The sequence below is a fragment of the Pleurodeles waltl genome, chromosome 6 (assembly GCF_031143425.1).
Source record: "Pleurodeles waltl isolate 20211129_DDA chromosome 6, aPleWal1.hap1.20221129, whole genome shotgun sequence".
NCBI lineage: Eukaryota > Metazoa > Chordata > Amphibia > Caudata > Salamandridae > Pleurodeles > Pleurodeles waltl.
The window spans coordinates 464,194,490-464,220,516 of NC_090445.1; the positions used below are offsets into that span (position 1 = coordinate 464,194,490).

General features: G+C 44.7%; 1 protein-coding gene across 1 annotated transcript in view; it reads right to left on the reverse strand.

Moving 5' to 3' along the window:
* The window catches only part of LOC138299901 (C4b-binding protein alpha chain-like), a 552,670-nt gene that overhangs the window by 460,569 nt on the left and 66,074 nt on the right, over positions 1-26,027 (reverse strand). The window lies entirely within an intron of this gene.

The following is a 26,027-nucleotide window of genomic DNA, read 5'->3' on the forward strand; positions in this document are numbered from 1 at the left end:
AGAGTCTGTGTGTGCAGCTTCAAACTGCCATGTCAACCTGGCAAGTTAATCCTCTTGCCAGGCCCAAACCTTCCTTTTTAGGTCGAGCCTAGGCAGTGTGCATGCGTTGTCTGCAAGGCTTGATGTATTCATTAAAAGGATTTTGATTCCACCTGCTGCTTACCATAAGTTGACAGCAGTGTTGCTCCTCTTTGCTGCCTCCTAACTGGTTTCCTCAGCTAATATCTTACTTCTGTTCTTGGCTGAGGAGCACTGGCCAAGTATTGCTTTCTTACACCTTCATTGTTATTCTGCTGTCTGGGGAACTCTTTTTATAATTGTTTCCTGCCTCGGCTTGTGTTCTGATGTACGTGTTTGTGGGCAAGCTCTTGTGTTCACACCTGCGGTTCATTTTCTGCGTTTGTACTTTCTTGTTCATTACTTTACACAATTGGAAAATGCTTGTGTGTGTGTTTGTTGTTCATTTCTATTTTTGTTGCTTTATCTAGTGTGAAATCAACCAGAAAGTATTAAATCCTCAACACAGTTCACCCTGCACAGCAGGAGAGCCAATAATACAATATTCACTGGGAAACTCGCCCCATAATGCTTTGTGGTGCATTCCTTTTTCCCCAAAGGTTTGCATCCTGTTATTGAAGCTTGTAAATTCAAGCACAGGTTTAACGCTGGACTTGGCAGCAGCTTCACAGTGCTGAGCCAAAGGTGCTTCTGTTCCATTGATTTCAAACCACAAACACATGACCAGTCGCCAGGCAACAGGGTGTTGCGTGCTTATGTTGCACGTTTCCCATCGCTCACCAGCCTTCCTATTCTTCCTCCAGCTGCACTTCACAATTACTGCCTCTATTGTCCTACCAACACCAAACCCTAAGAGATGGGGGACTGGCTGCCTAGCGCAGTCTCTAGCTAAATTCTGGCTCCCTTGCACCTTCTCCTTATTCTCCCTGCTGCGGAGTTGGAGGTGTGTGAGACGAAAGACGGAGTCAGAGGACAGGTCATTCTCCTATTCTATCGGCTGATATAAAGTGAACTTAAGGTACGCTGCATGTGCTCTTTACAACCAGAGTGCTCCATTTACCCACAGTAAGCCCCTAAACTGCATGTTTGAACTCTAAGTGTCCCATGCTCCACTTTTTCTGCTAGTGTGGCCAACTCATCTAATGCCCACGGTATGAAAATGTTGGCAATCGCTTCAAAGGCGTTAATGCATGCTGCTTAATGTCCAAAGCTTCCAGTGTGCCTTGTGATGCCATTGCTCGCAATCTGCTGACATTGTACTTCAGTTTCCCCTATTACCCTTAGTGCGCAGAACATCTGAAGTGCTGTCAGTGCCAAGTGGTAGTAAGCACTTGTGTTCCCACGCACGGTTCGTTTTTCGCGTTTGCCGTTCATTACTTTACATAATCAGAACATGCATGTAGTTGTGTCTTGTGGGTTTTTTGTTAGTTTTATTCATTTTGTTTGTAGCTTTAAGTAGTAAGAAATCAACCAGACGATATTAAATCCTCAATGAGGCTCTCCCTGCACAGTGGGAGAGCCCATACTACAATATTCACTGCACTAGGGAAACCCGCCCCGTAATGCTTTGCGAGGTATTTCTTTTACAACACATTATTGCCCATAACTCAGCTTGTGGTGGTTCCAGTACAATAGGACCATTACCAAACTGATCAGCATGGCGTGCTCTTTCAGTCCAGGCCATATTCTGGGTCACACTAGGTTGGAGAAGGGGAAAAATCATAACCTCTTCCACCATTCAATGTCTTTTTAAGCTCTCTCATAGCTGGAAATGTTGTTTTATATCTCAGAGTAATTTGTGTTTTACGGCCCTTGTTTGTAAGAATATTCTAGCAGGCCTGCTAGGCTTGAAAATGTGTAATGTACTATGCCCTCTAGGGGCTGAATATATTGTTACACTGCAGTGATGTCTGCCATTATTTTTGTCATGTGGTTATGCCCTTTAGGGGTTTGACTATATAGTTACAAGACTATGGGCCTCATTATGAACCTGGCGGGCGGCGGAGGCCGCCCGCCAGGATGCCGCCCTCCAAAATACCGCGCCGCGGTCAAAAGACCGCTGCGGGTATTACAAGTTTTCCCCTGGGCTGGCGGGCGGTTGCTGAAAAACCGCCCGCCAGCCCAGGGGAAAACGACCTTCCCACGAGGATGCCGGCTCGTAATCGAGCCGGCGGAGTGGGAAGGTGCGACGGGTGCAGTGGCACCCGTCGCATATTTCAGTGTCTGCAAGGCAGACACTGAAATACTTTGCGGGGCCCTCTTACGGGGGCCCCTGCGACCCCCCCTACCGCCATCCTGTTCATGGCGGCTTTCCCGCCATGAACAGGATGGCGGTAGGGGGGGTCAGAATCCTCATGCCATGGAGGATTCACACGAGCAGCGGAAAGTCAGCGGGAGACCGCTGACTTTCCGCTTCTGACCGCGGCTGAACCGCCGCGGTCAGAATGCTCGTTGGAGCACAGGGTCAGAATGACCCTCTATGTTTCTTCCAAATGCAATTTATATTGTGGTGCCCTCTAGAGGATGTTCTGACCATTATAGTCTAATGCCAACTGTATGAAGGAATGCACAAACGCAGTATATTTCTGATAAAGGTTTAAGGTGCTGCATGGCTAAATACCTATAAAATACCTATAAAGTCCCAAAGGTGAGATTGTCATTGCCATTTACAATGCCAACAGCTCTAACTCTCGCTAATGCAAGACCTATTGCATTGCAAATGCTTGTTAATACATATGTCACCACTAAGGTAGGCTCTGGACAGCCCAAAGGCAAGGTGTAGTGTATTTAAAAAGTAGGATGCACTTTTACGTATTAAATGCCCTAGTGAAGAAAAACTCTTAAATCCGTTTCACAACTGCAAGGACCATCTCTACCATAGGATAACATAGGGATTACCTTACTACATCTTCTAAGTTTAATTTCCAGTTGGGATTGGATGGGATCCCTTAGTTTGGTGTCTCTGGAATCACAATTCAAAATCACAATTTACACTGAAGTCAGAATTCAATATGTATGATAGCATTTTTTTACTTTACCATTTGGTGCTTTCAGTCCGTCTCTGAATACAAGTCTGGGGTGGGTGATAGCTGGGTTCTATGCATCCCCTCTAGACAGCCACACGTAAAGGGAACTCAGGTGTGACTGATGAGATATCCACATCTTGATGGTCCATCCTGGGTAGGATGGCACGGAGGAGCTGACGCTTACACATGAATAGGCTGTGTCCTGTCCTCACACAAATGGCTGCATGACCCCCTGTATTGAGTTTGGAGCCGGGGCAGGAAGAGGAAGGAATCGGTGCACTTCAAAGGTATCTCTTTGAAGTCTTCCCCCACTTCAAAGGCACAACTGAGTATAAATATTAGACATCAGATACCATCAACTCAGTACACCGCTGGGCCTGTGGATACTCTGCCAGGGTGAAAGACTGCTGTGCTGAAAGGATTGCCACTCTGCTGAACTGCTATGCTACTGGACTCTTGCTCTGCTGTGCTGACCTGTTGCTTAGGTGTGAGGACAGGACCTGCATCTCTCCAACCCAGACTTAAAGTGACTCCAAGGGCCTGCTGGCGTGCCTCCTGATTGAAGCCTGAAGGACATAAAAGACTTCCAACTCACCTGCTACAGGACCTGGACTCTGCCAACTGTGCATCTTGCCCTGTCAAGTGGTGCCAATCCAGTTCTGGGCCCTTGGAAGTGGGCATAGTGTTGCTCCTGTCAAAAATCAACGCATTGACGCAGATGTGCCTCTCAGAACAGGCGCATCTCGAGCAATGCCAATGCATCGCCACAGCTGCAAAGATTGAGGATATTGCATCTCTCCACATCCAACGCATCTCTGACTTTGCAGGGCTCGGAACTAACACATCTCCTACATCCTAAGGATCGACTCTTGTGCATCATCTCCACTGCTCCTTGCATCTCCCTCGACGTTGACACAAACAAGGTACTTTTGCAGCATGCCAAGGCTAGTCCCGTTATCTGATCCACGCTCCATCAGATTTGTCCCGGTCTAGCATGAACAGATAGCCCCAGTTGGCACTTAATGCTTTTAAGCATTATGTTTAAATTTCTTCTTTAAAAATTCATATCTTTAATTCTACTTGGATTTTTGTCATTGTGGTCTTGTTTTGTTCCTTAAATTGAGCTTTATTTTTCTTCCTGGGTGTGGTATGTTTTAGTGTGGTGTTTTCACTGTTTTACTGTTTGAAGTGTTGCACAAACACTTAACACGTTGCCTCTTAAGTTAAGCCTGACTGCTCTGTATCAAGTTACCAGTGGGTAAGCACAGGTTAATTTATGGTGTGTTGGTGACTTTCCCCTGACTAGGACTGTGATTCCTTCTAGGACAGGGTGCATACCTCTGCCAACAAGATACCCAATTGCTAACACGGCCATGAACAACCAGAGAAGAAAGAAGTCTGCTCAGCCAATCAATGCTTCATTTTTAAATTACCAGCCCTGCTGGACTCCCAAAAGACCACCTTTCAATATATCTCTATTTTGTTAACCTTAATTTCTCAAAACCTACTGAACAGATATACTCCAAATTACAGAAACTACGTTTTCTGGGTAAAGATCTAGCTTTCTGCAAAATTTGGTAATTTTATTCAGCTGTTTTTTTGTATTGTTCTCTAACTTTTTTTCCTATGGAAATTGCATAGTGAAATTACATTCTGGGAACCCCATTTTTCTTGGCCCCTGCTTAACAAAACACCCCAAACTTTCCAGAAAGAAACATAAGTGTATATAATTATTTTGGGAGAGTTTTGTGAAGATTTGTTACATAGAGCCAGATTTATAGCAAAACAAGAACACTCTTCCAATTGTAAGTCTGAAGTAACTATAATTACACAACTGCGACTGTGTAATATTCAAAGCTTATGCTTCTGTATCATTCCATGGCTATTAAAATGATCATTTTTTTTTTTTTTTTATCACCATTTTGTGGGTCGAGCCTGTGACTGCATGCACTAGCGCGTTCATCTCACTTGCTAGACACTGTTGTTTACAAAAAGGTCTTGGAGCCCTACCATTGCTTACCATTTGTTGGCGGCAGCGTCCCTCTTCTTTGCAGCCACCTTAACTGGCCAGTGCTGGCCAGATGTAATTTCAGATCCTTTCTGTACAATATACTCTACCCAACTCTACCCCACCACAATGTACCCCACTTAACTCAACCCCACTCCAGCTCAATCTTTTCTATTCCTCTCAAATTTACCCCTCTACTCCACTTCAAACTACCCCACCCATTTCAATCTATCCCACTGCAATCCACCCCACTTCACTCCACTACAATCTATTAGAATCTATTCCGCTCAACCCCACTCCACTCTACCCAAATCCACCCTACCCAGTGCTACTCAAGTCTACGTCACTCCACTCCACCTCACTCTACATTAATCTACCACACTCCAGTCTACTCCAATCTGTCCCAATCCACTCTACCCTAATCTACCCAGTCAGCCATAACCCAGTGTACCCCCACAACACTCTACCCCAATCAACCCCATTCCAATCTACCCCACTCCACCCAAATGTACCCCACTTCACTGTACCCCAATGTACCCTGCTCAGTCTCAACCCTAATTAAACCAACACTACTCTACCCCAATTTACACAACCACAATCAAGTTCAAACTACCCTACTCTACCCCAATCTAACTTACTCTACCTCAGTCCACCCCACTCCAGTCTACTCCACTCCAATGTACCCTATTCCAATCAACTCCACTTCACTCCACTAAAATCTACAAACAGCCACCCGCTCTACCCCACTCCACTCTACCCCACACCATCCTTTCCCAATCTACCCCACCCCATCCTTTCCCAATCTACCCCACTTCACTCCACTATAATCTAACAAAATATACCTGCTCTACCCCACTCCACTCTACTCTATCCAAGTCTACTCTACCCCACTCTACTCTACCCCAATCTATCCCAGTCCTCTTCAATTTACCCCACTCCACTCTACCCCAGTCTACCTCACTCAACTTCATCCCAATCTACCCTACCCCCTTCTCCGCCAATCTACCCTACTCTGCCCAAATGTACCCCACTCCACCCCAATGTACCCCACTTGACCTCTACTTCAATCTAACCAGCACAACTCTACCCCAAATTACAACACCCCAATCTAGCTCAAACTACCCTCAACTACCTCAATCTGACTCCTCTCTACCCCATTTACACCACCCCAATCAAGCCCAATCTGCCCCACTCTACCCCACTCAACCTCGTGTCACCCCAATCTACCCCACTCCATTCTACCCCACTCCACCCCACTCTACCACAATCCACCACACTCTACCCTTATCTACCCCACCCCATTCTACCCCAATCTACCCCACCCTACCCCAAATATACCCCACTCCAATCTACCCTCCTTCACTCTACTGCAACCTATCAAAATCTACCCACTTTACCTCACTCCACTTTAACCCCAATCTGCCCCACTTATACTACCCCAATCTACCCCACTCCAGTCTATCCCACTTCACTAAAATCTACCAAAATCTACCTGCTGTGCCCCATTCACCCAAATCTACCCCATACCATGCTACCCCAATCTACCCCACTCCACCCAAGTCTACCCCACTGTACTTAATCCCTCTCCACTTTACCCCACTCCACTATACTTCAATTTACCCCATTCAACTCTACCCCAGTCTACCTCATTTCAACTTTACCTCAATCTACCCCATCCCACTCTCCCATTCTATCCCAATCGATCCCACACCAATCTACCCCAATCTTTCCCACCCTACCCTAATCTAGCCCTCTCCACTGTGCCCCAAACTACACCACCTCAATTTAGCTCAGTCCACCCCAATCTATCCACCCATTCTACCATAATCTCGACCACCCCAAAGCCCAATCTACCCCATTCCATCCACTATACCTCAATCTACCCCACTGCATTCTGCCCCCAATTTACCCCACTCTACTCTAATCTACCTCACTCCACTCTTCCCCAATCTACCCCACTCCAATACAAAATACTCCAATCTACCCCACTCCAAACGATCACACTCTGCCTCAATCTACCCCATTCCATTCTACCTCTAGCTACTGCCTCCATTCTATCCCAATCTACGCAACTCCACTCTACTCGTATCTACCTCACACCACCTCAATTTACTCCACTACAATCTACCCTAATCTATCCCACTTCAATCTATACCTATGGACCCCACTCAAACCTACCCACTCCACTACAATCTACCCCACTCAACTCTATCCCAGTCTACCACACCCATCTTAACCTACCCCAATCTAACCCATCCCACTGTTTCCCAATCTACGCCATTCCACTATAATCCACCCAACCCGAATCTATCCCACTCTATCAATCTCTACTCTACCTCAATCTAGCCCAGGCCAAACTACCACACTCCAATCTACCCCACTACCGTACAATGCACTCCACTCTACCCCACCCCACTCTACTCTAATCTACCCCTCCCCACCACCCCAATCTACTCTACTTCAATCTACCCCTCTCCACCACACTCCACTGTACCCCAATCCACCCCACTACAATCTACCCCAATCCATCCCACTACAATCCACTACAATCTACCCTAAACTACTCCTCGTCAATCTACTCCACTCTACCCTATTCTATCCCACTTCACTCTATCCCATTTTACGCCATTCGACCCTGCTCAACTCTATCCCACTCCATCCCACTCTAGTCTATCCCTCTCCACTAAAATCTACACCAATCTACCCTACTGCAATCTACCCCATTCTATCCTCTCCACTCTACCCAAATCTACTCAGGCCAATCTACCCGACTCTAATCTACCCCAGTCCACTACAATCTACTCCACTCTACCTGACTCTACTTCAATCTACCCCTCTCCACCACCACAATCTACTCCGCCCCAACTCAATGTCAATCTACCTCTCTCCACCACACTCCACTCTACCCCAACCTATCCCACTCAAATCTACCCCAATCCACCCAAATCCACTACGATCTACCCTAATCTACCCTCTCCAATCTACTCCACTCCTCCCCAATCCACTCTACCCCTTTCCACTACAATCTACACCAATCTACCTCACTCTAATCTATCCAACTTTACCACACTCCACTCTACCTCAAAGTATCTCACTCCACTCTACTCCACCCCACTTTACCCCATTCCACCCTGCTCCATTTTACACCATTCTACCACATTCCAATCTATCACACTCCAGTCTACCTCACTGCAGTACAATCTACCCCAATCTACCTAACTCTACTCCCCTTCAATCTGTCCCAATTTACACCACTCCACCACAACCCATCCCACTAACCTTTAGCCATTCTGAATTGCAACCACACTGGTGACTAAAACACATTGCCAAAGCCATTAGCTCTCACATAGGTGTGGCCTATTGGCTTTGCCAATGCTTGTTTTTGGTAAGCACTAGCTCTCCTCAGAGCTGCTGTTGCTGCAGGCCCGCACCTTATCAAAGGGACTGAAATACACCACCTGCACCAACCATTGGTATTAGAGAACTTTCATGGTCTACGACAAAAACTAACAATCTAAAGTACCTCACCTTGAAATGAAAGAAGACTGTCACCCTATGTTCTATGGAAAATGTGAAATTATGAGTGGGTGAAGGGTAAGGTGTAAAAGTCACCTGTGAGAAGGCTGGTAGGTCTTTGAGCTGCCTACTTGTTTCAACCAAGAATTTCCCTCTTTTCCACGATGCAATAATACAGCAAATCAACACAAGGAATTCCACGTGATAGTCCTCGCAGGACAATGGAGTAACGAAAATTTAGGGGGCCCCTGCAAAGTACATGGAGGGCCCCCCCTGCGAGCGAGCTCTGGAGCTCTCAGGCCAAGGACTGTGCTGAGGGGGCTCCTTGAGCTCAGGAGTCCCCAGCACCGTAGGGGTTGCGGGGACTTTTGTTATGCTCCTGTGGCAGGAACAGGCACGGCCCGTCCTTTAGGGCAGAGGGGCCACGCCCCCCCCACCTTTTGCCCCTAATGAAGAGTGTCTGTCAGGCTGAACAAAGGTCAGCCTGACAGACACTCTTCATGTTCAGGTCAGGCAGCCAGGAGCAGATATGCGCGATTTACTCAGACTCCTGGCTGCCTGAGCTGAACTTTGCTGGGCTGAGGAGGTCACCACTCCTATGAGTGTGACCTTCTCGGCTCAGCAAAGTTGCCTCGAGGCCCTCCCCTGGGTGATGAGGAAAGCATCACCCATTGACTACATCCTGGGGGCTTCAGGTTTAAGCCCTGAAGGTTTCAGGGCGAGTTTCAATCAGTGACACTTCGTCACAGAGTGGGGTGGGGTCAGCAGTCTCACTGACCCCATCCCACTCTGTGACGAGGCTGGGACAGCTTGCTTCCCTCCTTGGCTGACCTAAGGTCAGCCAAGGAGGGAAGGCAGCAATCCAAACCCTCCTGGGACCTCCAAGGCTGAAGGTAAGTGTTTGTGTGCGTGTGTGATGTTTTAAAATGAATGTTTGGTGTGTGCGTGCATGTTTGAATGTTATGAGTGTTGTTAATGGATGTGCGTGCGTGTGTGAAAGAATGTGTGTGTGATCTTCTAAAATGAATGTTTGGTGCATGCGTGCATGTTTGAATGTTATGAGCATTAATGGAAGTGCGTGCGTATGTGTGTGAACAAATTAGTATGTGTGTGTGCGCGATGTTTTAAAATGAATGTTTGGTGCGTGCGTGCATGTTTGAATGTTATGAGTGTTGGTAATGGATGTGTGTGCGAGCATGCATGTGTGTGTGAAAGAATGAGTGTGTGTGAACTTTTAAAATGAATGGTGCGTGCGTGCATGTTTGAATGTTATGAGTGTTGTTAATGGATGTGCTTGCGTGTGTGTGAAAGAATGAGTGTGTGTGTGTGTGTGCTTGCCGCCCGCCCCCCTCCCTCCTAAAGCTGCCGGACGCCACTGGGCAGGAACAATACAGGCATTCCTGGAAATAATGAAACACTAGAATTCGCTGGAATGTTTTGAGGACTGCTACCATGTTGATTAATTTTATGCTGCATACACAAAAGCCAGGTCCATCATGTGATGCATGGAAAAAGCCACTAATGCCTCTATGTTATGGAGTCGCTGTGAGAAAGATGAACAGAACAGATTGCAGAAGATCTAAGAATGTGACATCCTAACCCATATACTCATTTTCATTATATCTTTTCAGGTGTCCTCCTCTTCCCTGCCTTCAGCCAACTTTATTAACCTTCACAGCAGGGGCGACTCATCCATTAGGGCGGAGGAGCACTGCTCCCCGCCAGCAGCGGTAGCTGCAAATCTTTTCATAGAAAATGATAATAAGCTACGTTTATTATTATTTTCTTTGAAAGGGGTGGGCCAAGGGGTGACGAGCAGTTAGGGGGAGTGCTCAGCACTCCTACTCAGAGCGCATGTGTGTTTGGCCGGCTGTTGCGGGCCGGCCAAACCCACATGCGCACAGGGCTCTCTCCAGCCCAGCAACACAGTTGCTGGGTTGTGGACAGCCTGCACAGGCTCCCAGTCTGCCTTGGAGTTCCCTGTCTGGGTGCTCACAGCCAATCCTGACTCTGCTTTGAGAAGCATCAGGATTGGCCGCAGGGAAGGCTGGGAGCCTATGCCTACAGCAAGAAGACAGAGGAGCAGAGCGGAGTGGAGCAACGGCAAGGAGGTAAGTTTTTTATTTTCATAATTATTTTAGTTTTTACATACCCCCCCCCCCGAGTGTCGCCCCGCCCCTTCTGTGCCCAACAAGCTGCCACTGCTTCACAGGTCAGTTAAACTGCAGTGGTTCGGTGCTAAATCTTGCTCGTTGTTGCCCCCTGAATTGCCCAAAGTGAACAAAAAAATTGTGTCTGTCTTCCTCTAGAATGCTTTGAGGGAGCAAAGGTCTCATTTTATGGTAACACATTTAAGTGTCTCCTATAGGTGCTGAAAGACTTCTTGTGTACTGTTAGAAACAGGATCTCTATTAGGCAGTGGTCTGCACCCTGTCCAAGTATGGACTCTCACTCTAGTCAGAGTAAGGGAGTCACATAGCTAAGATAATCCCTGCTCACCCCCTTAGTAGCTTGGCTCAAGCAGTTAGGCTTATCTTGAAAAACGATGAGGAAACAAACATGTTGTATGGAGACAGAGAGGTGAGGCATCGATTAAACCAGTGCGGCTTCAGTTCCTTACTGCTACTGAGGAAGTGAGGCGTAGGTTCTTTACTGCTAGGCAGGGGAGGTGAAGCAGCGTCGGTTGCGAGGCATTGGTTCCTTACAACCAGGCGGGATCGATGAATACAACATGTCAAGGTGCAAGGCATTGACTTTGTGGTGTCACGATCGCACCACGGGGCCACAGCTGCTGCAGCATTGTTGGTGTCATGGATGTCAGTGACCTGGAACGTGGGACTCACACTGTGGTGGGACTTCAGAGATGCTGCGGTGGCATCTGGCCTGTGTTCCAGGTTGTTGCACTTAAGGGGGACCACGACTCCAGTGCAGGCAACGGCACTGAGTCAGAGAGTGGCGCCAGTTGATGTGCTTAGTTTCTTTTTGGTTGCACCAGAGCCAACTTCCAATGGCCCAGGAACTGGATTTGGCAACACTTGGCAAGTCAGGACACTCAGCAGGAGAGCCCAGGTGCTTGCAGGTGAAGTATTTGATCGCCCGGAGACTTCTAACAGGAGGCAAGCTCAGTTCACGCCCTTGGAGAACCTTGGAAAGCAGGATGTAGAAAGCCAAGCCCAGTTCTTTCACTCCCAGGAAAGAAACATCAAGCAGCAGGCCAGCATAGAAAAGCAACAAACAGATTGGCAGTCCTTCATTCAGCAGCCAGCTCTTCTTCCTGGTAGAATGTCATCAGTCCTGAAGTGTTCTAACTATGTGGTGTCAGAGGACCAGTACTTATGCCCATTTCTGTCTTTGAAGTAGGTAAACTTCAAAGAGAAGCCTTCGTAGTGCACAAGATCCTGCCTTTTTAAGCCCTGGCCCAAGACACACTCCAGGGGACTTAGGAGACTGCTTTGTGTAAGGACAGGCACAGCCCTATTCAGGTGCAAGTGTCAGCTCGTCCCACCTCTCTAGCCCACGAAGACCCACCAGGAAATGCAGTGCACACCTCAGCTCCCTTTGTGTGACTGTCTAGAGTGATTTTACAAACAGGCCAACTGTCATCCTCACCCAAACGTGTATCCCACAGCCAGGCAGAGGAACAAAATGGTTAAACAAGAAAATGCCCACTTTCTAAAAGTGGCATTTTCAAACTCACAGTTCAAAACCTAACTCTATCTGCTTTCAGTGGGAAATTACACTTAAAAGATATTACAAGGTAACCCTCATTCAATGGGAAAGATAGTCCTTGCAATAGTGAAAAACACATTGAGCAGTATTTCCCTATCAGGACATATAAACCACACCAGTACATGTCCTACCTTTTAAATACACTGCACCCTGCCTATAGGGCTGCCTTGGGCTTACCATAGGGGTGACTTACATGTAGTAAAAGGAAAGGTTTGGGCCTGGCTAGTGGGTGCACTGGTCAGGTCGAAATGGCCGTTTAAAACTGCCCACACTGACACTGCAGTGGCAGGTCTGAGACATATTTACAGAGCTACTCATGTGGGTGGCAGAATCAGTGCTGCAATTCCATTAGTAGCATTTGATTCACAGGCCCTGGGCACACATTGTGCACTTTATTATGAACTTAGTAGTAAATTAAATATACCAATTACTAATACAATTTAGACAGGGAACACTTGCACTTTGGCACTGGTCAAAAATGGTAAAGTGCCCAAAGCCCTAAGGCCAACCAAACTAAGTCAGAAAAAATAGGAGGAAGAAGGTAAAAAGTTCAAGGATAACCTTGCAAAAAAGGGTCAAAACCAACATGGACCATACCAAAAACTTACAGTGGGCTTATAGGCAGCCTATTGCTTGCCATTGGTTGGCTTTATAGTCACTCATTTGCTTACTCCTTATTTGATGGCTTTCCTTCCTTTTCTTGTGTTTGCCCCACCACTGGAGAATACCTTCTGTACCATCCTTCGGACTAATTGATTTGTATCCATTAATGGCCCGGATTCAGGGAGATACTTTTTCTTTATATTTAAGCACTCCAAGAGTGTATGTGATTTCTTGTTCTCTTGCTTGAGTGCTGCTCTCCCTTTAAAAAACCCATCACCTCTATGCTCCATGTTTCTCCCTCTTCCCCACCAGCTTGTCTATTTCTTCTTCACTTGCTCTCCCCCTTGTGTGCTGCTTCTTTCCACCCCATGCACTCCCTGCTGCTCCCTCCTCCTGTGACTTTTAAGTGTTTTTTTCATTTACACCCTCTGTCCCACCTCCTTGGCCTCAAGCTATTCAACTATTCACCCGACCCACATGCAGGTGCTTCTTGCCACCTGTTCTTCCACTGCACATCCTCTCCGCTCGGTCCTTAAAATCATTTTGTTTTTCTATTTTTTCAAAGGGCCTGGCAGCTGCTATTTGCTGATGGGCTGTTAAATTTAAGAACCAAAACATACGACTTTTGCACAAGTATTTTTTATTTATTTATAGCTCCAAGTGGTTTCTGCCATCTTGGGACGGTTAAATTTAAAAAAAAAAAAAAATGGTGTGCATCTCATTCAATAGGCATGTGCATGTTTGGTGACACAGGCATGCACATACATCAGCACTCATGAACTCATATGGACTGTGTCAGCCACCAGCAGTGGCATGACACATGCAGATTTACTTCATCTATTCTATTTTATTTTTTTCCTTTCTGCCGATGCAGCACACCTTTGGCAAAGCACATAGGAAGGGAAGGCGAAACCGATTGGTTTTGCCAAGGCGTGTCTAAATTATATGTGCTGGTTTATTTAGCCTATACGACAGCTATAGATGCACATTTATTGATGCATTCATTACAGCATGGTAATTCAAAGGGCCTAAATATATTCCTGTTTTTCTGTATGGTTTGCATCACTTTTCCATTAATTGCTTTTAAATAATGAACAAGGCTTCATAGAAATTGATATCTTGGCTTTTCACATATTGCAAGGGCTTCACTACTAATTATTTATTTTGGACAACTTCAATAGTTCTTATACACAATATACAAACCAGAACAGAGAGCTATAAATTAGAGAGGAACTTTGTAGGTAGCAGGGATTAAAGACTGAGGGTCATACAGAGTTGTAATAATCATTCCTTGCTGTTTCTTTGCTGAACATTTTTATTTTTTCAGGAAAGGTATGCAGGTGTGAACCATCTACTGAACTCAAATGAGCCCTTTTCTGGATCTAGGGTTAGCTTAGTTGGCATGGAGGAAGACAGTATTGGAGATATTGATATAAAGAAGCTTCCTGGTATCATCATAATGTTACCACCTTTTTAAGTATCCAGTCTTCTGATAAGTATCACTGGCACTATCTTGTTTATTTTTATGATAGTTACTTTTCACAGATGTTAGACCTGGCATCCTTTGCGTGGTCTCCCCTAACTTCTTTGCCTCTACTTCCCAGGTTGTTGCTATGTGCTGGACTCTGTTTATGTTGTTTTTGTTACTCTGGGCACTTTACCACTGCTGACTAGTGCTAAAGTGCAAGTGCTCCCTATGTGAAATTGTATGTGTATTTGGCTTTTCCATGATTGGCATTTTTGATTTACTAGTAAGTCCTTGGTAAAGTGCACTAGAGGTGCCTAGGGCGGGCATGTAAATCAAATGCTGCTGGTGGACCTGCAGCACAGATGTGCCACCCACATAAGTAGCTATGTAAACATGGCTCAGACCTGCACACTGCAGTGTCTGTGTGTACAGTTTTTAAACTGCCAATTCGACTTGGCAAGTGTACCCACTTCCCAGGCCCAAACCTTCCCTTTTAATACATGCAAGGCACCCCTGAGGTAGGCCCTAAGTAGCCCCATAGGCAGGGTGCAGTGTATGTTAAAGGTAGGACATGTGCTTGTGTGTTTTTGCATGTCCTGACAGTGAAATACTGTCAAATTCGGTTTTCGCTGTTGCAAGGACTATCCTTCTCATAGGTTAACATGGGGGCTGCATTTAAATGTCCTTAAAATGCAGTTTCCCTTTGAGAACAGATAGAAATATGGAGTTTGGGATCTCTGAACTCACAATTTAAGAATACATTTTTTAGTGATGTTGGTTTTTAGATTGTTAGTTTGAAAATGCCACTTTTAGAAAGTGGGCATTTTCTTCCTTAAACCATCCTGTGACTGCTTGCTTGTGGATCCCTTGTCTGGGTCAGACTGACAGTTGGGCTGTTTGTGCATCTCCTCTAGACAGTGACACAAAGGGAGCTGGAGTGTAGCCTGCATATACTGATGGGCCATCTGGGCTAGAGTAAAGGGAGAAGTGGGCACTAACACCTGAAAGGGCTGTGCCTGCCCTCACACAATACAGGCTCCAAACTCCCTGGTGTGCGTCTGGAGCCGGTCATGGGCAAGGGAGGATCATGTGAACAACAGAGACTTTTCTTTGAAGTTGGGCAACTTCAAAGGCAGAAAGGGGTATAAGTATTGGACCCAAAACCCCAGATTTTCAGATCACTTCAAGGATTCAAGAGGAACCTCTGCCAGGAGAAGAGCTGAAGGAGAAGTGCTGTTCCTGCCTGTGACTGTGCTTTGTTGGGCTATCCTGCAGTTGTTGTTTCTGCCTGAGAAATGGGACAAAGACTGGACTCTGTGGTATATTCCTGCTTGAGAGATATCGCCAAGGGCTTGGACTGAGCTTGCTCCATGTTCTAAGTCTAAAGGCCATAAAGACTTCCTCTGCCAGTACCTGGAATCTCTGCTGAGACTCCTGCCCTGCCAAGTGGTGCCCTATCCAGTCCCTGCACCCTTGAAAGGAGAAGATGATGGAAAATAAAGAAGACCCAAGGGCAACGACTTCAGACGACTCAGGACTGGTGCCGCTGCCAGATCCTGTGACGCCGCCTGCAACTGAAGCCGTGGTCCTCACTGGAGTGTGACGACCCTGCAGGCCCTATGCCGCAGCAGCCTCGATTGTTGAGAACAACTCTGTCACGACGCTGTGATACCACCATTTCAAAGCATTTGTGTTTCTAAGCACTAAATTGAAGCTTCATCTTTTGAAGGTTCATAACTTTGCTTGTGCTTTTTGGGTTTTTGTCGTTTTGGTCTTGTTTTGCTCAGATAAATATTGACTATTTTTATAACCTGGTATTAAGTACTTTTGTAGTGTTTTCACTGTATTACTGTGTGTTAGCACAAATACTTTACACATTGTCTCTGGGTTAAGCCTTTCTGCTTGTTAAAGGCAACCCAGGGGGTAAGCGGGGTTTAACCGGGTGTTTTTCTCCTTTGCCCTGTTTGGACAGATGGTCATTGCTGGGACAGGGGGCAACCTGACTGCCAACCAAAGACCCCATTTCTTACAATAGAATAGATAGAATTTTGATTTTAATAAATCTTAAAAATATATTCTTGGTTACCTAGTGTTCTTCTGTGGGCCCATCAATTGGGAATGAGGGTTTTGGTTCCACTAACTATGCCTGTGAACTCTCACAGGGCTGATTGTTACCTAAAATACACTTCACTCAAGTAATGCTCAGGGTAGCTGCAGTCCATTGGATTTTCCATCTAAGGTTGACATATTGACTAACTTCTCAATGTCCAAGGGTCTAGAAAACCTTTTTCAGGTCCTTGTTCTGAAAAGGAATTCATAAAAGCATGTCAACTCTAAATGAAACAGTTACAATTACAAATGTAGTAATTCATCATACAGCTAACATTACATGTCATTTACCCTTGCCACGTTAAAAGGACGGCTATGAATGTAGCATCAATGTTTTGATTATGTGGTTTTAAGTTGAGCTTTTAGGTGTTGTTATTTTATTTGTATAAGTATTTTGAGGTCATAAGTGTTGCTTATCGGGTGTGTGTTATGCAAGTGCTGGCCGGAGAATTTTGTGCATTTCTTTGGCTTCTTTTCAACATAAGCATCCTCATTCCATCCTCCGATCTGTCTTTGGGCTTGTAAAAGCTTTGACAGCACACTTAAACACTACTTCTAACTAAGGGTGAATAGATCCATGTACATCCTTGGTTCAGATTCAGTTACAACGACCACACCTTCAGATCTGAACGAACCAGAAATTATGTGTAGCCACCGCTATCACCTGTGCAGTTCCTTTAATGTATATTTTCTTCTTGACTAACAAGGCTCTCACTAGTGGAAACAGGTGTTGTTGGATCTGGCCCTTTCTGCATGGTCATCTCCAGACCTTTTGCCTTTTTCACTCCACTTTTTGCTATATTCGTGTTTGTTGGCTTTAGGATTCTTGGCACTATACTCTAAACATGATAAGATTGGTGTATCCACAGTTGGTATATTTAATTTACTTCTAAACCCCTAGTAAAGTGCACTATATGTGCCCAGGGCCTGTAAATTAAATGCTACTAGTGCCACCCACTTAGCTAGCCCTTTACACATCTCATGCCTGTCACTGCAGAGCCTCTACATGCAGTTTCACTGCCATGTTGACTTGGAATTCAAAACCTCTTGCCAAACCTTAAACTCCCCTTTTATTACACATATGAGACCCCTAAGTTAGGCCCTAGGTATCCCATAGGGCAGTGTAGGGTGTACGTAAAAGGCAGGACATATACATTTGACTTTTATATGTCCTAGTAGTAAACAACTCCCAAATTCGTTCTCGCTACTGTGAGGCCTAACTCTCTCATAGGATAACTTAATACCTTTATTAGGTGTAATTCCTGATTGAGAAAGAGTGAGACTGTTGTGTTTGGTACCTATGGACTTGTAAGAATAAATCCTCTTTAAAGGTTAAGTTGGGTTTATGATTACAGTTTTAAAAATGCCACTTCTAGAAAGTTTGCATTTTTCTGCTCTTAGTCCTGTGTGTCTGCTGCCTTTCTCAAATACAGGTCTGGGGTATGTGACAGCTGGCCCTTATGAATTCCTTCTAGACAACCACAGACAATGGAAGGTTAGGTGTGACTTGATGGGGCTTAATGGGCCATTAACTTGCTTGATGGGGAGGCAGAGCTTAGCACTGCCTTACTTACACCTCAATAGGTTTTTCTTGTCCTCACACAATAGGGCTTAACGTCTCTGCATTGTCACTTCAGCCAGCTTGGAGCCAAGACAGGGGAGGCAGGGCATCTGTACGCTTTACCGATACACCTCTAGACACTTCTACCAACTTCCAGAGGCAGGGCACCAAAGCATAAATACTGGATCTCAGACACCACCTCTTCAGTACACTTCTGGACCTGTGGATACTCTGCCAATAAGAACTGCTGTGCTGCTGAAAGGACTGCCACTCTTCTGGACCGCTACTTTGCTTAACTCCTGCTTTGCTGTGCTGACCTGTGACTGCTGTCCTCTTGCCTGGGAATGAGAAGGACTGGACCTGCATCTCTACAACCAAGAACTCAGAGTGACTCCAAGGGCCAGCTGACTGGTATCCTGTTTTCTGAAGTCTCAGAGACACAAAAGACTTCCAACCAACCTCCTCCTGCACTCTGCCATCTGTGAGCCTACCCTGCCAAGTGGAACCACCCCAGTTCTGGATCCTTGGAATTGGGCCTAAGGTGCTCTCCCCTCTTCACTCTCAGAGGAAATGTAGCAAAGCCTTGCATAGCAACACCGCACAAACAGGGCACCACGATTTAAGGTACAGTGTTTAGCAGATCTATGAGGGTCCATGTACTTGGCCAACGATTTATTGCGGTCAGCCTGAACTCTTTACTTTGCCCCGGTCTGGCACAACCAGATAAACAAAGTTGTCATGTTGCACTTTTATGTACTGTTTTATGCAAAATATTTAAATTTGCATATCTCAGCATCCAATGATTGGATTTTTGTCATTTTGGTCTTGTTTTGGTCATTAAATTAAGCTCTGTGTTTCTAACCTGGTATGGATTATTCTTGTGGGGCATTTTCACTGTTTCAAATGTTACACCAATACTTTACACATTGCCTCTTGAGCTATTCCTGCCTGATCTGTGCCAAGCTAGCAGAGAGTGAGCACTGGCTAATTTATTGTGTATCTCCCTTACCCTGACTCGGATTGTGGTTCCTGCTTGAACAGGGTGCATACCTCTGCCAGCTAGAGACCACACAGGGTCATAGTCCAGTTCAAACCACAAAAAATAACCTATGGTTACCTTCTCTGTTCCAATGTTAAAACTGTATTTGCATTGAAATCACAAATAGCTTAGAATCATAAGGTGTTCTTAGTACCAAAGGATGCTTTCTGAGCATGCTCGAAAATATTCTCAGAGCATGCTCATCTTCGAAGCATTGGCCGAAGTCACAAGACTTCCACAGCTGCAACGACCTTGCATAACAGCCATATATTTTGAGTTAAGAAGGATGCTGCTAGCACAGAAAAAAAACAACCTCTGAATTACTTTCCCATCTAATTTGGTTAAACCATTAACATTTTACACACACCAGTGGCTTCTCCTCCATTACAGTGGAGGAGTGTCGCCCCACTGCTGAGAGCCAGCAAATCCAAACATGAAAAATAAAATAATAATAAAAACATATATTATCATTTTACTTTTCACCCTGCAGGCTGCCAACGGAGCTGACTGGCTGTCTTAGAGTGGGGAAATGCAGCAGGGATGAGAAGTGGTGGCACTGATAAGTGCGCATGTTGGTTGCGTCGGCTGTCTTAGGACCACCAAGCCAACGTGCGCACTTAGCAGCCTTTAACACGAGATGTGTTGCACAGCCATGAGGAGAACAGGCACTGGCTCCCCATCCCTTTGTGAGTGCAAACCATGCTGCTCTTACTAATCCTGGTGCTTCTCTCATGCTGGGTAATACTATTACCAGCATGACAGCAGTTTCTGGATTGGCCTAGGTGAGTCTGGCAGCATGTGCACCCACATGGACTTCTGGGACAGGAAGAAAAGAGTATGCAGGTGGCGACTGGCAGAAAGTAAGTCATCTTTAGTTTTAGTCTTCCCCGCACCTACTGACACAATCCAGGCTGCTTGCAGCTATACACAAGGAATGCGCCCTCAGGAAGCAAGACTGCTGCGTTACCAGTCCATCAATATTATGAGTGGTTATCATGCCTTACTTATGTTAGTTTCAAGCAGCGCAAATAATTGGCACTATTAACACTACACCAATGTAGGGTACTCAATTTACTGGCCTCAAAAGTATTGAAGGCAGTCAGTCTTGGCACAATTTGAACTTATGACGTCTTTTCACCATTTTGTCAGCAGCAAACATTTAGCTCAAAGAGCCATCCTTCCCGCGATCAGCATTAATCCTACCAAGCTATTGTTAAGTACATCAGTAGTTGTGAACATGAATGACATTCCTTATGTGCACGGGTCCGCTACAGCAAGTGCTAGATAAGTAAATTGGCTAGTTAAACAAAGGCAAAAAGACGGGTTGTATCGCACACGGGGAGACAGCGGTCCCATTATATTGAAGGCTGGAGGAAATAATTGAAAAGAGCCAATGGCACAAGAACCGAGGTAACGGTGTGAGCTGAAAGAAATTCTTCCAGCTGAGAGAGGTCTGGCTAATAAGAACATAGAGATCTTGAAATAAAGGTAAAAGTATTCCTTCTGAGGAGTCCATAACTTGTAAGGCCGAAAAGTGTTGACTATTTCTTTGAGGAGTGTTTTGAATTTTTGAATCATGAAAGGATGATAATGGGATTATACCGCAAATAATCAACAGGAACAAGAACCTAGACAGTGTGGTATTGATCATCACTACCTCATTTGGAAGCCCGATAAAGGCTTTAGCAGCTTATATTTCAAAACTGTGTTGGAAGCTGTTAATGTAAAAGAATTTTAAAACATTGAGCACCAATGGGTGTATGTTCAACATCATGTATTAAGTAATGAGATGTTTATAAATGTATGTGTATGTGTAGGCGTTTTGTATATATATGTGATTAAGAAATGAGTTTGATACAGCAAAGAGAGACAAAGAGAGACAAACATTAATAAATAATAAGGTTGAAAGGAAGAAATTCTGTTCAGTGATTAATTGATATTCTCATTGAGATGCAAAGTAGACATATTGATCCCCATTGTACATTGATATTTTGGTATGGATAAGTAAAGTGCAGCATATCACACATAATAAGCAGTGATGTAGCTCGGTGTGCACAGCTTTCGTCAACGTATATAAATGCATATCACACACAATACAGTCCCACGGTACGGGTGATATAAAACGGCGTTGAACGACCTCCACTAAGAAGGCATAGAACGACAGGGCTCAGTTCCACTCACTGCTGCTGTGTCCAAGTCATGGGAGATCTCTCCCAGGGCACTGCCAAGACCTATCCACTGTGACTTAACATTACAAGTACTCTGCCCATAGGGTGCAAGTTACTAAGCTTTCCCTGGTGTGATGGTGCTAACTGCACGGTTCCCCAGCGTGACATGGACACTGCTGGCTTAGAACTATCAAAGTCAAAATCTTGAAAGGTATGTTAATCTTGCACAAATACCTTGAACAGCAGCACGATCTGTGCACACCTTGCTCTGCTATCGTGCCAACACAGTTATAGGCGCTAACATGAAGTAACAGCAAGGGTTGGGGAGATCCTTCTAGTGTCACTGTGTCCTATGCACTGCTGCAGTGATTGATGCTGTGTAACCTCGGGCCTGATCCGCTGTCAGTCATGCAACCTATGGTAGAGTGAAAACTCACAACTGGCCCGATGCATCTATGATACATGATGTCTGGGGTGCAACTCAGCAGCAAATAATGTACCAAGGCAGGTACTTTCATCAATATTCACCACTCTGCACCCCTTTCTGTAGATGGTTACACCAAGTCATATAAATTAGAAAGTGATAGCATCTGCGGTTTACAGTGCCTAGAATTAAAATAAGTTTGGCATTTAGCACTACTTTAAAAAGAAGGTGTAATTAACATGCTTTATGGAGCATGTTATCCAGGGCTCCTGTCACCAGCTTGCATTTTACTCCTTGGTGTCCCATTGTTGGCAACATGTTTCGCACAGTGATCTTGGAACCAGAAAGCCCCCGGTGCCAGGACCTCGCTTGTAAAGAAAAGAGCTGGCAGGGGCCACCAACTGGAATCAACAAGTTGCCACAATTTAAGGAGTTGCGTTCCTGTGAACAGACCCTTGGTGTTAATAATACCTGATTGCAACTGGAATGAAAAGTGGACACACCGACAAGAGAGAACAGAGCGAATATTAAAACTTACAATGGCCATAGATGACAAAGCTGTGGCCAGTTTAATGGGCATTAATAAATAGCAATTTTGTTTGTCTGATATATATTTTAATGTGGCTAGTCCACAAAGAGACCTGAGCATAATTATTCTCCAAAGTGCTGTATCCTCGTAGCCTTCTCGGCCCAGTGGCACCTTTCACTTGTTTTTTTATTTGTTTCATGTACTCAAGGCTTCACCTTGATGTCTGCAAAGTAGAAACAGGTGAAGTGAGTCCATGCCTTTTGCAGCGCCAGAGCGTCAATAACGACAACACAGCCCACTCTCACAGGAGGAATCAACAGCAAAGAACATGCAGCCAGCCCAGTGCCATTAATCAAAGGCGCTGTGCCCTGAGATCTAGCACTAAATCCTACGATCGCAGCTATAAAAGGGAATCTGCGTTACAGCCACTTATTAACATTTAATGACAGCCATCTAAATACGGAGGCAAGTGTGCAGCTGAGGTTATGCTAATATTTCTAATGTCAGTGCTTTAAATGGGCCGGTACTCTCCGGTACTGAGTACCGGCACTTTTTTATTTCAAGAGGGAGAGTACCGGCACATCTCAAGAAAAACGTAATACTTTTAATTGGAGAGTACCGGCACTTCTCAGAAACAAGCAGGTACTCTGGTACAGAGTACCTGCACTTCTATTTTTCCATTTAAAGCACTGTCTAATGTGAATGCCAGATTAATTTAATGACTTCAGATCTCAGAAAAGAACTGAATACCTTTGTAATTCTAAACCGAGTGACCTAGAACAGGTTGTTTTAAAATAATCGTGTTCTCTATATGGATTTGGGAAAAAAAAGACTCAAACGTTTTACATAATATTTGTGTCTACATCCAACAGAGCTATTGCTCGTTGTTTGCAGCCAGCCCTCAATGAGTGACTGAATGAGTGACAAGTGTGCGTGATCAACTGAGTTACTCCTTAGATGGAATATTGACTATCTGAGTTATGTGTGAGTGAATAAGAGAGTGAACTTGCAAATTAATCTTCAATTGAGTGAGTAAATGGGTGAGTATGGTAGTAGGTGAGTGAGTTAACAGTGAGTGGCTAGGTAGATGAGTGACTTGATCGATAAGGGATGTGTGTGCGGGTAGAAGTATGGATGGATGCCTTAGGGAGTGAGTGACTGGGAACCTTTTATGAAAGAGAGAGCGTGAGGGTGTGTGGGTTGATTATTATCATAAATCCCTCTTTGCCTACGGCCGCTTATATGGTCTCCAATCAGTGCTGGTTGTAGAAGTAGTGTACTGTACTGTAACATTTATATAGTGCTTACTACTCCTGTGTGGGGCACTGACAACGCCTAAGCTGCACTTTAGGGAGGTGGAGGTTGGCAGTCATTAGCTACGCTGAGCTTTCATTATTGCTTATAAGTAGCAGCCGATCAGCTTCTGCCAATCTTTTTTCATTTTTTTCCTGGGAAGAGGACCCAACATGGACCCCACTTTTGTCCATTAAGCTTGCCCGCTTCGCTCACTACATAAAAGTCATGCCCAACATTTACGCAGCACCACTTTCAAAAATCATCAGCCTCCACATTAGTATATTTGTAGTGCACCATACAAACACATCGTATGTGGTTATTGCACCAGCAAAACTTGTTATCTTTTAATGGGGTGTGAAAAGTATCAAGTTGTTAGATGTCAATACTTTTGTAGCATCACCATGCTAACATGGTAATAATTTCACAACACCGTTACCTATTCCACCTAGTCGTCGGCTTAGAGCATCAATGTATTTTATTGTAGAATTACCCAAAGTCAAGAGGGACTGAAATTAGGGTGCTGGTGGGTCACAGGAGCAAGCTGAGTAATTTCATATCTTTACCAGAGTTAAAATCCTCTAAAGAATTGACATGAGATTTTTATACAACACATTGAATACATGATACTCAACAACTTCTGAATACTGACAGATGGTCTCAATTCACCTTCCAATTTTGATCTGCTCTGGGTAAAGGATTAGATATGGAAGTTCATCTGTCTTATCATTTATCAACCTCAGAGTAATGGGCAAACAGACTAAGGGCCAGATGTAGGAAAGGTTTTTCACGTCGCAAACAGCAAATTTCACTGTTTGCGACGTGCAAAACCCACATCGCGATGCCCAATTCCCGTTTTGCGAGTCGGTAACCTGGTTTGCAACCCACTTTATTAATGAGGTGGGCCTTTGCGACCCCCTTGCGAGTGACAGATGGTGTCAGCGACACCATCATTGAGTTGACCAGTGTCTGAGATGTCTTGTATACAAGATAATGATTGTAGTAGGACATGGTTAGCAGAGTTAAGGTGCAATAATACTGAGCATTTGCCTGCTGGAATGCTAGAATTCCTAATGTTGCCCCCTATATTTGTACCAAGCACAAAACAAATCAATAACACTGGTTATTATACCTCACCCAACATATGGGCTTAAGCAGCAGCAGACTAGTTAAGATTAATGAGCAAAGCTGGTGCTTTGGCTAGCTCTAACTATAATTACTCAATAAACAGATGACGGTTTAGTCTTTTTTGGTTTATGCTGCTTTCGATAAACAGCCAGGTGTTTCCTTCTGAGCTGCCAAAGCTGAGCACACTAAGCATACAAAGGCAGATTCAATGGTACTTTGATAACGCTTTATAAATAGTCAGACCACAGCATCTCTAAAGACTAGATTTACAGCATAAAGTTTTACCTGAGGTAGCAATTTTTGTATCGTTTCAGTAAAGGATTCTGTCACCAATAGACGTATGTTATGCACATGTTCAAATGAGAAACCTTCTGCTCAGATTACAGCCACATCATCACACGAAAGGCAGATGGGGGACCTTATAAAGCTTTCTTTGCTGACAACTGGTGTCCTTTAGATATCCATAAACGATAATCCGTCCTCCCAGCAGGCTCTGTATTGTCTGCTCAACCAGACAGAAGAATGTATGCTGCCTCAACTTTGCAAGTACATGGCTCCTACCTGTAGTGTTGTTTACCTCCACAGCTGAGAATGAAAGGCAATTACTGCAAGTTCTGGAAAAACTTAGAAACTACAATTATATTTTCTGTTTGCTCCGCTTTTGCATCAAAAAATGACGCAAATGCGGGGAAAAAAAAAGTATAAATATGGGCCTTAAAGTCTTACATATTTCACCGTCATTTCGTTAACTCACTTCAATTCAGTCTGTCTGGAGAATTAATTTTGATGCCCAAGCTGGTCAGACGCCAAAAGCCAGCATGCAGTATTTCAGGTTCTACATACTTTGCATCATTTAACGTTTTCTCATCTTAAGGGACATATGTGTTCGGGAATCCTCGGTTTACCCTATCCTTACTTGATATACAACTTACTATACATCACCAGGGTTTGCATAGCACATTCCTCCCTCGTACCAGTTTCCATATCATCCTGTATTCAAATCCATCTGGTGCCACCAACGGGTGGTTAGAAGCACTTTGCAACCTTCTATATAAAATATAAAATAAATAAATTAAGCTGTCCTGAGGCCTCACTCGCATCTCTCTTGAGATGGCGCCGTAAAAGTCTCCGCTCTCCCGCTTGAAGTACATAAGCTCCAGTGTACATTGGAGAAGGAGGATAGGCATGGCTTTTTTTAATCATTACCTTTGAGATGAAAGAAAGAGCCTAGATCAGTATGTGGGTACCGTTCAAATGTAACGGGGCTATATGCTGAAATGGATGGTTATGCAAAAAAAGAATGTTTTAATCGTTGTAGGCAATTGCTGCCTCAAAGTGAGGTATCCTGAAGATCAGAGAGTATCGGTACACTATGCAAAGGGTATTATGAAAACATACTTCTATTGTG